Below are 13,270 nucleotides of genomic sequence, written 5' to 3'. Positions count from 1 at the left end.
AAACAAAACAGAAAACCCACAACCTATTTTTTTTACAAAATAGTTAAAAGTAGTAATTATATATTTAGAAATTGTAAATTTCTGCCTCATGTAGTACTGATTTTTGATTTTATTTCTTGAAGTAGGGGAAAAGTTTATCATTTCAATAGTGAAATAGATGACCACTGGGGATAAAAAAGACTGAATTCACCAGTTCTGAAAGCTTTGGTAGCCAATTCATGAAAGAATTTGAATTTCAATTCCTTCATGTGTAGTGCATATGACTTTAAGCCTTAGACAGAGTAAAACAAGAGAAGGTTTGGAAGAAATGTCTTGTGTAATGAATGTTGTAATCAGCAAATCATTTGTAATAGTGATGACTGTAGTAATAAATGAGATATTTATTGTCTTCTCAGTGACTAATTTCTTGCAAAGGAAAGATGTCACTACTTATCTGTAGTATGTTGTTGTCAAGGTAATGAATTTGAAATGAGATTTTAACAGAAAAAACAAGAGTTTGTGAACAAATTATTGTTTTCAACAATGGAAGATCGCATCAAATTGAAGTACAAACAGTTTCTGTGGTTACTTTGTTAGCTTTGTTACAAATATATAACCAGGGACAAAAATGAAGTTTAAATTGATATTTCCAACCATTTTAAATATTTAATTTTAATGATATCAATTTCAAGTCCATTTCCATTGGTATTCTTCTACAATTTCAGACCATGTCTGATAATATAAATGGAAATACAGTCATTTGTAATGGAAATATAAATTAATGCTAAAGAATTCATAGCAGTATTTATGTTCTGTAAATAATTTTCTTATGGATTACGTCAAAAGACAAAAATACTCTAGTAGTTCTAAATTAATTCTGCATTATATTTTGTCAACAGTCTACATTTCAAATTATTTTTGTTAATTCTGCCAAATATCCCATAAAATCAAGCATTATTACAAGTTTTTAGACAGTAGAGTGGTATCTTTCACATTGGGTAGAATCATGATACTGTTTAGCAGTGCACAGTATGACTTAGAGAGTCCAGGGTTCAGGCTTCCTCACTTTCAGTGAGGCATGTCAGTAAGCCAGTTTAGGCCAATGGAGCCTCTAAGGTGTACATATATAATTATAATTGCTAAAAAGGTGCCTCATGATTGAACTTAGCAAGGATCCTGATCCAACAGTTACTTGGAATCAGTGGCTCACACTGTGAATGTAATGTCTATTGTTGCCTTAAGCAGTCACTGGATTGTGTCAATACATAAGTAGAAAGATCACACTTTTTTTCTTTGAGGCCTGCTGGGTTATTAGCAGTTTGAAATATTACCTCCTAAATGCAATAATGATTTCCTTCTTTGTGTATGGTTGGAAAGGCAAACCTGGTCAGAAAGGCCAGGCTGTTACCTTGCCTCCTCTGTGAGTATTAACATTTTTTTTCTTGACATTGTGTCATGTATGTGCATAGAAGTTATGCTTCTGAAGCAGAAGAAAAGTTATGCAGCTTCAAAAATATGTTAATGTACATGCATGACTAAGATCCCACTTCAGGTTTGACTTTGAATGTTCATTCTGGACAGATACTGACCTGGACAGGCTAGAGAGTTGGGCAGAGAGGAATCAGATAAGATTTAACAGAAGTATAGATTCTTGCACCTAGGGTGGAAAAACCACATGCACTGCTACAGTTTGGGGGATGACCTGTTGGAGAGGAGCTCTGAGCGGTGTCCTGGTGGCCCTGCTGGCCATGAGCCTGCATTGTTCCCCGGTGGCCAAGAAGGCCAATGGGATCCTGGGATGCATTAAAAAGAGCGTGGCCAGCAGGTCGAGGGAGGTGATCCTCCCCCTCTACTCTACACTGGTGAGGCCTCACCTGGAGTACTGTGTTCAATTCTGGGCTCCTCAGTACAAAAATGACAGAGATCTCCTTGAAAGAGTCCAGTGGAGGGCCACAAAGATGATAAAGGGCATGGAATACCTCCCTTATGAGGAAAGGTTAAGAGACCTGGGTCTGTTCAGCCTTGAGAAAAGAGGACTCAGAGGGGATCTGACCCACGTCTGTAAATATCTAAGGAGCAGGAGACAAAGAGATGAGGCTGGACAAGGGGAAATGGTCACAATGGTCACAGAGGCATAGGAAGTTCTGCACAAATGTGCATGGGAACTTCTTCACAGTGAGGGTGATAGAGCACTGGAACACGCTGCCCAGAGAGGTGGTGGAGTCTCCTTCTCTGGAGACATTCAAGACCTGCTTGGATGCCTACCTGTGCAACCTGGGCTAAGGAGCTGCTTTGACAGGGGGTTGGGCTCAATGATCTCTAGAGGTCCCTTCCAACCCCTATAATTCTGTGATATTCCAGGCTTCTTTCAAAGGGAGAGTGAATCTCCACCCAGTAAACTTGCATATGGCCTATAATACATATTATATTTGGTTCAGGTTAGGCATAATTTTAGGACTTAACAGAGATTGAAGAAGTGCTTGCAACTGTCTAAGGTGACTGGAATTTTATCCACAGAGAGTGAAAGCTGGCTGTTGGGCTCAATGCTGAAAGATTAAGACTCCTTTTTTCCCTCTATGGTTTTTAGTAGTCAAGGCTGTCAAATTTATTTCTTTGTAAGTTACAGAGGTGAAAAGTCAAATTGCTTTTCAAGACAAGTTTTTCTAAATAGAGTAATGAATATTTTATTAATATTCAGTTAGTAATGTATGATAATTGTACACTGGGCTGTCACTTTCAGTCATACACGGAAGAATATCACAGATGCAATTTTATGTTGTTACACCTTTGTCAGCTTTGATTCCTGTCAACGGTTGGCTTTATGCACATGAATGCTGAAATATTTCAGAAATATTTTTTGTCTGTATGCCCATTAAACTTTGCTATATGTTAACTGTGTGGGTCAATGCATATCACTTGCTTTATTTAACATTTCACCAGGGTTGCATGCTTCTTCATTCACTTGCTTTTACTTGCAGGGAGTAACTTCACTATTCAGGAAATATAGAATTTAGGGAAAATCCTGTTGTACTAATGGTGAATAAATGCAGATTGGGAAATGTAATAGCTTCAGAGAAATGTAGTGGAAAAGCTACATCTTGTAGACGAAAACACCTGAAGAAATATTTTTAACATGTGTCACAGAAACCTGTTCCATTAGTACTTAAAATCTTAGTGTTAAATTGCCTTTAGGGAGGTAATAATTTAGCTCGGTTTTGAGACCTGGGGATTTACGATGCTTCCCTGTGGACTTTGTGCTCTTCACCTTCTAAAGCAGTTCTGGAACTTATTGTTGACAGTGTATACATCGATACAGGAGGTGTACGAAGAGAGAGGAGAAAAAAAGTGTAAAGATTGCATACTGCAAATTGCATAGCAGAATGATGGAATAGCATGCAGGGTCTGTTTATGCACAACTGAAGCTTTCATTTATTCCTTTGCACTGTCTCTTATTCAAACTAGCTCAGAACCATGTTTGCTTTGTATTGCAGCCTTTACATATGGTTGAAAACATGTCACAGAATAAGAATGACTTTTTCTTCTGCATTTGAAGGAAGGAAACCTAACTGGTGTTGGCATACATGCTCATGTGGGCCATGTATTAATTACCCATGGTTGGAAAGGAAATATATGCCAACTGTGTATGCACATGCTACAGCAAGTACAGGATACATTGTAATATTTGAAAGTTTAATTCACTATGCACTAAAAATCAGTAATTTTTATTTTCCAACACTTACCTTCTTGAAATCTTTTACAGTATTAAGTATTGTTTTTCATTAAACAAATGATTCTATTTCATCATACAAATGTGCAAAGTTTAGAACTATAGCTTTACACTAAACTTCTTAAGTGCCTCTGACACTACAAAGGGACAAGCAACTGAAGTGGTCCGTGCTATCCATTTTGTAGTCAAGCTGTAAATGAAGAGGAGCTTTGCAATTAGCCTTTGTAGATACTAACTGACAGCAGGGGAGGGTTTTGAGAATTGAGTTTTCTGGGCTCCACTCCAAAATCTGGAATAAAATATACTTCAGCAACTGCATATCTTCCTGCCCTTTTCACATCTGTCTCCCATAGCTTGACTACTTTGTCTCCTCATCTTGACTCATGTTCCTTCTATGTGCACTGCTCTTTCTTTCCTTCACCCTCCCTCCTCTTTTTTTTTCTTTCTTTCTTCTTGAATCATACTATATACTACCTCTGCTTGCTGTAGAATCGCATAATTGTTCTAATTGGAAGGGACCCTTAAAGGTCATCTATTCCAGCTCTGCTGCAATGAACAGGGAAATACACAGCTAGATCAGTTTGCTCAGAGCTCTGTTCATCTTGACTTTTAGGGTCTTTGGGGACTGAGCTTCCATCACCTCTCTGGGCAACCAGTGCCTTACCACCCCTACTGTGTAAGACTTTCCTTATACCCAACCTAAATCTCCCCTCTCCAAATTTGAAACCATCTTCCCTCATCCTATTCCCACAGATTCTGCTAAAGTCTCCTCTTCTTTCTTATAACCCCATTTTAGATACTGAAAGAATGCTACCAGGTCACCTCAGAGTTACCTTTTCTCCGGGCTGAACAGCCTCTCCTCTCTCAGCCTGCCTCACTGCTGATGTTACTGGTTAAGATATTAAAGAGTATTGGTGCCAGTACTGACTCCTGAGGGATCCCACTCATCACTGATCTCCATGTGATCATCGAGATATTGACCACCACTCTCTAGTTACAATCCTGCAATTGGTTCTTCATTCATTGAACGGTCAACCCATCAAATCTGTATTTTCTCAAGCTGGGGAGAAGCTAGAAATAGATTGTTGTTACAAGGGATGCCCTGAAAGTAAAACTTCCTATTTCATGATGTTATTCCACAACAACAGAGGCAGACGTTGCTGGTGTGGCAGTAGAGGAACTTTCTGCCAATATTCTGTTAACATTTCGTTGCTCTTTGAGGGATGGTGTCTGACTTGGAAGTGCCTATGAAGCAAAGGTGTGTTCCTACATGTGCAAAAAATGGCACCCATTGACATTCATTGACACTCACTAAGTGCTGATGGAGACCAAACTGTGGATGTGAGCACAGTGAAGCAGTGGGTGGTGCGTTTCAGCAGTGGCAATGATGACGGAGTGTCATCTCCACTGGTACGGGTATTTATGAGTGCAGCACACAGGCTTTTGCTCATCACTGGCAAAAATTGGGTGGCTAGTGGTGGTTACTGTGTTGAATAATAGTGCCTTGTAGCTGAGATTTTCCTCCACTTAACAGTGTTATTGTGCTCTTTGTATGTGTTGTAGTTTCTGTGGAAATGCATAGCTCTGAATGTGATGACTTCTACTTGTGAATATCTTGTTTTTGATATTTGAGATATGATGTGCTATTGAACAATCATAGGCTATGAGAGGCTTTTTCCCACCTGAGGTATGTTCAGTGGCCCATGCTGGGAGTGGATTCTCTGGAGAAATAAAACATCAAGAGAATTTTTCTTAAAGCTTCTATCATTCATACTTGAGGTAAAAATGGTAGTTTTCAAATTACAACTTCTGATAGTTTTTAAAGATTTTGAACCAGAATAGCCCTGGTGTTGTATGTTTAAAAATGGGATTAGTAGCTTTCCAGTGAAATATTTTTATGTATCTAACTTAAGAAAATCACTTTTAAAACTTTTATTTCCCAAAGTATCCTGGTGGCTCTTCTCTAAGCTTTGAAGAATGGTCTGAATGAAGTGTTTGGGCTTTTTTTCACTGTAACTCAAAATTATTTTCACTTTTCTAATTTGAACAAATTTGGGTGAAAAATCTAACTAGAGCTAAGATCTGTGCTGCCTGTAATGAAGAGTTAAGGCCAATTGATTAAGATAGGTTTGCTGTTGACAGGAGAGATTGGTAGGGGGATTGTGTGATGGCAACAAGTCAGTGTTACTGTCCTACTCTAAATGACAGTTTTAAGTTAGAGGTGGATGGTGCTAGCTACACACAGGAAATGGAGATAAACAGATACTCCTGGGAAAGAACTTTGACAGATATGGCAGAAGGAGAAACTTGGCTGGGAAGGGCAAATCTTTTCAGGTTACAGTGAACAGGAGTTATCAGGATTTTAGAATTTTGTATGGGAGTGAACCAAGAGGTGTGCGTTCTAAACAGGCAATTAATACTGTTTTGGGAAGAGATAGCATAGTTGCTCTCAAAAGGGTTCTAAATCAGAAGAGCAAAGATGAAACTAAGAAATCAACTGATGTGCTGGATTATTGGAGTATACGAGTGTTCCCAGCAACAGAGGAAGGTTTACTTTAAATCCATGTTCATTTACCCCATGAGATACTGGAAGGAAGCTGGATATTTCTACATTGTCAAGTCTAAACTGACCTTGTGATGATAATGTTTATGAATTGAGGATCATAAGGCAGATGGATTCTCTTCTAGAAAAAGGATAAATGTTATCGTTTCTTAGTGGAACTGGATTGGAGAGACTATAATAGTGCCTAAAATGGTTAAAGAAGCAGCCTAACTGCTTTCATGTTCAGTGATTTATACTGGACTTGAATGTGCCCTGTGCATTAATCACTCAGTGATTTTACAGCTTCCAGTTTCTTTAGCTGGAGTTTGTATTTTATCAAAATACAGGATATCTTTTTGTTTTAGTTCCTGTTAGAACTGTAAATAACCCTGTCTTTTTATTTCCTTCTTCTTTAACCATTGTTAGTAGTAGTACAGAAGCATTCATTCACCTGATTTGACCTGATCTTTGCTCCCTAATGCAAAGAAATCAATTGTATTATAATTTCAGCTTCTATAAAGAAGGACAGTAGTGATATACAGAGGTAATTTTCACTTACATAGAATGTGTTTTCCATTGTTCTAGCTTCTACTTTCTCTTTGATTTCTTTGTACAAGAATTAGTTTGCTCTTGTTTTAGAGGCATCCTGACATAAAATGGAATTGATTCTGATGCTAATAATAAACTGTTTTTCTCCCATCTGCACTATAAAAGTTATTAATCTTCAGTCTAACTGTATTTCTCAAATCATATTTACAATTAAAATACTATTATAATGGTGACGCTAAAGTGTTTCATTATTCTCAGACACTAAAATACAAGTGCTATCTGTAAGGTAATATTTCCCACTTTCTGTGTTGAGAATAACTGTGGAATTTTTTGTGTTGTAGGTGGAAATTACTTGTGCAGATGTGTATTTTGAACACTTATCCCTTTGTCCCATATTAGTACCACATCTTAGAGGATACTGAGGAGCTACTCAGCTGGCAGCCCAGGAGGCATTGCTATCCCTCAGAGAAGAAGATTACATTAGATCTTTTTGTTTAGGCTTTACTTAGATTTCTGCTTTCTGTGGTACAGAAGTGGATACAAGTGTCTTGCTTCTGTGACAGACATCCCATTAAACATTCACACAATTGAAATAGATATACCAAAGAAGAACCACTTCCTATCTGGTTAATTACAGCCTTGCAATGTGCTGTTTATTTAAGTGTCTTACTGCAGATTATTTTTTCTACAGAGTTCAGAGGTTACCTCTTAATTTTTCTATTTCTTTTAGCCATGGGTATGGCAAAAGCTTGTCCTTGCAGCAGAAGGAAATCAGTTAGCTTTGTTTTCCTTGATGTTAAAAATGCTGCATCAATAAGCTGACATTTTAACAGTATTAATTGGTTATGAAGCGATTTATAGAGGATTAAACTACACTCTTGTTGAGAATAAATGAATTTTATGCTTCAGCAATTAATGAAAAATTAATTTAATTTGACAGATGCTAAAACATTGGTTACAAAAAAGCAAAACGAAACAAAAAAAAAACCTACCCAAATCAAGTATCTCTATGTATCATTCTGGCAGTTCCTTTGTAGCTTTGAAATTATTCCTTAATTACATCTAATTAAGGTCCATAAACAAGTTAACATTGATCATTTAATATCAAACTATACTTTGAACACTCCTATGATTCTCATATGGTTAAGGGGGAATTCTGCAAATAATTTTTGGGAATGATTACCTATTTTCTCATCTTTTTTAAAGGAAACGAAAAGATATGAAAAACTGTTCAGAGCCTGTATAGGGAAATGGTTTATTACAGTTTATCATTACAATAGCTGCTTAAAACTGGTCCTCAATGGAAAAGTAGTACATGAAAGCTTCAGAGATTTGCTGAAGTTTTATGATTCCAAACTTGTCTGCCACTTTAAGTGATTATGTCTTGTATTTGGTTCTGTAGATGTTTTCTAGGAATGCTTCAAGAAGAATAATGGCTTGAGGTTTCTATCTACTGAGTGCAGAATCACAAAGAAGCATAATATTTCAGTATGAGGGTCAGTGAAGATAAAATACAAGCAATACCTTGGAGTATTAACTAAAAAATATAACTGTACCTTTTTTTCCCCTACAAATGCGTGTTATCAAATGTGGTAGTGTGCACATTTGACTGTTGGTGATTATTTTGTGTTACGTAGCTTGTACTTTTAGACTTGGTAATGTAGATTTTTCTTGTCAGCTATAAGCTAGATGAAAGTGTGCCAGAACAATATAATCTCAAGTGTAAGCTACAGAGGCCAGAGGATACTGCATGGAGAACATTGTACTTAGTAGCCTGAAGATCATTAGTTCTCTCCTTTCTCTCAGTCTGGATGTGAAGGTTTTGATTTCTTATGCTCCCGAGGCACGGTGCTGAAAGGTTTTCCTCTTAGATGCAGCAAGAGGAGTTTGTCTGGTCATTTACTGGATGAAATGCCAGAATGGAACATAGTCACTGTTATGCTGTGCACATGGGAGAGCAGATCTGGATTCAGATTATATAGGGATATATGTATATGTTATTTTAAAGTAAGCACAATGGTATGTGACTTGATACATACAAATAATAAGAAACTCAGTGTCTTTTACCTAACACTGATTTTAGTGACCCTCCAAATTCATTCCTTATTAGGTTACCTGAAGCCTTTTAATATAGAAAATGAAGAGTGCAAATTTTGCTGCTTCAAATTATGTAACAAATTTTTGTATGTGTACATAAATTGAAGCAACAAAATCCAAATACATCAAGATGGTCTTGATATCTGTAAACTTTATTTGGAAATGTTAGGATTACGTTGGATTGGGAAAAACAATTGGAGGTTTTCATGCCACTACACTTATTTCTGTTCATGGATGAAAGGGCTAATGCATCTATCTTTGTTTTCTTTGCAGTTCTGTGAATTGTACCTAATTTTAGTTGATATTTATGTCATTGCAGTGTTAATTCTGAAGTATGATTGATATTGGTGCCATCTTGTAGAAAACTATAATGCCTCTTGACCTCTATTATTAATTCTAACCTTTGAAGTTATAATTTAGGGTTGTTGTTTTTTAAATAAAAATAAGAACCCACAAATTTGTAGTAGATGTGTGTTTATACACTTGGAAAAAAGAAAGGAGAATGCATGATCATGTAAAGGAATGTAGTAAATGGTTGCTTTTGATTTATTTTTAATTTTATTTATTATTATTTGTCCAACCACCTAGATCTTCTTGGCTTATTAGGCTAGTGTTTAGTAATTAGTATAGTTTTGTAAAAGTTTTCCTGTTAGTCACAATAAAACACAGTGTACAAATCTTTTCAGATGTGTTAGTGATCCTTACTGAAGAAGTTGTGGGCTCCCTGTGGAGGCTAGTGAGATAATGATCTCTTATCTCCCTCCTTGCTGTTGCTCAGGTCTCCTACACGTAAGAGATGCAAGGAAAGTTATGAAGTTCTTGATCAGTGTAAGATCATCAGTGACTTTCATGCAGGATAGGACTTTGAGATATAAAAACATTACTTTATCAATTTATCCAAAATTTCTATCCAATTAAGGTTCCCATGATCAACTACACTCAGATATGTCTTTTGTGTTACAGTATGTTGCATCAGTGTTGTTTAATGAATGTTTTCTTAAAAGTCATATTTTCTTTAAAAATTCAGTGTATGTCTATGGACTGCAAAGGTCTTGTAAAGGAGATTTATGCATGAATCAGGTCATAATAAGATTGGCAAAGTTTGAATTCCTCCCTTGTATAACTGGCTGAATTTGGCCTGGTATACTTTTATGCTGAAGAAACTACTCCCCAAAGGCCTTTATGAACTGCTGAACATGAAATTTCCACTCCCTTCTAAGTAATAATCAGTTATGAATTAAAAGAGACATACATCATAATGTACTGACCTGAAAGGTTTATGCTGACTGAAGAATAATCTACTTCACTATTTATTTAAAGTAAAAAATAAACTGTGTTGCTCAGCAAAACATCAAGGGAAGACACTAAGCATAAAGTTTTGCCATACTCCACTTGGAGAAAAAGCTTTATTTTCTGCAAACCTGTCTCTGGATCTGAGTATTACAAACAAAAATTTCATAAACCAGATCCCTGATCTGACTCCTTGGTATCTCTAAATTCCTTATAGGTAGATTCTGAATTTATGGACAGTTATCTTCATCTGTTGCTTCCATGCTGTGGCTATCAGAAGATTTTTAAAGCCAGGTTGTAAATTTTACGTGGAGTTTGTTAATGAACTCCTGAAATCTTAGCAAACCAGCCTGGACCTCAGACTTGAATTTGTGTTTGTGATAAGACTGGATATAATATGGGTTCATGGAATTGTATTATTGTCTTCAGAGAAACTAAATGAGATGTAGGCATGTGCAGATCTGATCTCATTAGTTATCATTGTTCCCAATCTCAATATTTCTAACCTCTGTGGAGGTCTGAAAAATAGAAGTGAATTATCATGTGAATTCCCAAGTCATGCATATATGTGAATTTTATTTTCTTGGTTATGTTACTATGGATGAAAATAAAATATGGAAATGTTTTATATCATATTAACACCTAGTGAAAATCACTGACAAATGTAGCTAATTAGTAGCAGTAAACTGATCTTAGGTTTTGCTTTTAAATCAATAGGTATGTATTTTAAGAGATAAAATAAGTAGAGCAGTATTCTAAGGTGGTTTTTTTTGTATATGTATGTGATTTTTATTTTACTTTTTTTCCCCCACATTATAATGCTTTAGACTCCAGATTTATTTAGTAGTTGTGACTGACTATAGTAACTTCACTGAGGGAGTTCTATGTAACTTCTGAACTAAGCTACAGATTCTCTTTAGTCTTGTTAAGTAACTATGCAGTTGACTGTGTAGGTAGGTGTTGTGGTTTTGATGCCAGTATTCTGCATCAGAACATCATGCAGGCAGTTAAGGAGTTAATGCTGTGTTGGGGAGCAGCAGAGGAAGCCAACTAAGAAAGCCAACTAAGAAAAGTGAGAGACGTGGAGGGAAGAGTGATGATGAAGAAGTCACTTTTACCACTATTTGTCGGCCCCTGAAGATGACTGAAATCCAAGGCTCAAGAAAGGAGTTTGTACGGTGCTCAGATGAATCTATTGTCACCTGGTTGCTGCAGTGTTGGGACAACCATGCCAGCAGCATGTCCCTAGACTGTAACGAAGCTCACCAACTAGGAAGCATTGCCCGAGACCCAGCTATTGACAGAGGGATTAGTAGATGTCTGAATGGAGTCGCCACCCTCTGGAAATTAATACTAGTAGCTATAAAGGAGAGACATCCCTACAAAGACAATCTGGAGCCTAAGATGAAAAGATGGGATGCTGTGGAGAAAGGTGTCCAATATTTGAGAGAAACAGCTGTAGCGGAAATGCTGCATGATCCCAAGTTTGTTCCTAATGATCCATGCCAGGACCATTATCCTGAGAGAGTGAGGAGTGCACCCAATGTATGTCAGAAGCTCTCAAAAACAGCAGCAGAAAGGTATGCCAGTACACTAGTAACAACGTTCCATGGGTATGAGGATCGAAACAGAAGACCCTCAGTTTTTGAACAGATTCTTACACTTCAAAACTTTGAACAACAATTTCCGCCATCGCATGCTTCCATTTCAGCTATATCAACAGTAGCAGAAAATCTAGATGAAATGAAGAAGACACAGGAAGATATGCTGGAGGAATTGTCCCTAGTGATTAACAGGGATTCACCTGTGGCAGTATCAGCCACCTGGCGAAGACAAGGATGATCCAAAGATTATGATGAATGAGCTGATCAAACTGTTGAAAGTCTCAGCCATCAAAGGCAACCACCTCCCTGCTTGAGGAAATGACAGTGGTAACTCCATGTCACATTCAGCCATGCGGAGCTTCTTATGTGCAAATGGAGAGGACATGAAGAAATAGCATAAAAAACCCACTCCTGCACTGCAAGCAAGGATGAGAGAACTACAGTAATGATAAACCACCAACAAAATTGCTCCAGTCACTGCAGGTAACCAATAGAGGGGCCCTGCCCCCAGCCAGTGTGGGGAAACAGATAATAGAGTGTATTGGACGGTGTGGATTAGATGGCCTGGCACATTAAAACCACAACATTGGGGAAAGGGAGGAAGAGTTAAAAAGTGTGTAATTTTCATTGCCACAGTGAAGTTTTTGATTTGAGATTTCTGAATACCAATGCTCGTTAAAAGATGAGAAAATACAAAGGAATTGTCTAAAACATATCACACTGTAACAGATGGTCCTAATTTTTATTTCCTGATTCCCTTTTTCCTGCATGAGTTTACTGCTCACCTTTTATTCGTTTTCCAAATAACTTTAAAATATTAATTAATAAATCTATCACTTATGCTTTAAGTTAATGGGCAGTCTGACAAAACGGCACCTGACATCAAAGAGCATATGGAGAAAAGGTGTGTCATTGAATTCCTCTGTGTGAAAAAATCACACCCATTGACTTTTACCGACACTTTCTGAACATTTATGCAGGCTGACAGTGGATATGTGGTCGTGTGCTTCTGCAGTGACAGCAGCAATGTTAAATGCAAGCCATGTTCTGAACAATCATACTCAACTGGTGCAGATTTTTATGAGAAAATGCTTAGCTAATGGTGGTGACTATATTGTGTTTTGTAGTGGACAATTTACCTTGTCAAAAAGTGTTATTGTGACCCTTGTATCTGTTGTTTCTGTGGGGAAAAAAAATAGGACACACTACTTTCGGAGTACCCTATGTATTAGAGAGTGTCCAAAAGAGGGATATGGTGATATTGAAAGGTCCAGATGCCAAGGTGTATGAGGGGCAGCTGAGGTCCCTGGGTTTGCTCAGCCCATAGCAGAGGAGCTGAGGGGAGGCCTGATGGCGGCTGCAGCTCTCCCAGGGAGCGGAGGGGCAGCGCTGAGCTCTGCTCTGTGTGACAGCGACAGGGCCCGAGGGAACGGCATGGAGCTGTGTCAGGGGTGGTCAGTCAAGAGTTAGGGACAGGCTCTG

The 13,270-nt window shown here is 37.6% G+C and overlaps 1 protein-coding gene across 1 annotated transcript in view; it reads left to right on the top strand.

The window, feature by feature from the left end:
• DLGAP1 (DLG associated protein 1) overlaps positions 1-13,270 on the top strand; it is a 391,301-nt gene that overhangs the window by 12,468 nt on the left and 365,563 nt on the right. The gene's annotated exons all lie outside the window — the stretch shown is intronic.

Source organism: Cyrtonyx montezumae, unplaced genomic scaffold (genome assembly GCF_038088225.1).
Source record: "Cyrtonyx montezumae isolate F1298 unplaced genomic scaffold, pur_monq_1.0 scaffold_8, whole genome shotgun sequence".
NCBI classification, from domain to species: Eukaryota; Metazoa; Chordata; class Aves; order Galliformes; family Odontophoridae; genus Cyrtonyx; species Cyrtonyx montezumae.
This window is presented reverse-complemented; position numbering and strand designations above follow the sequence as displayed.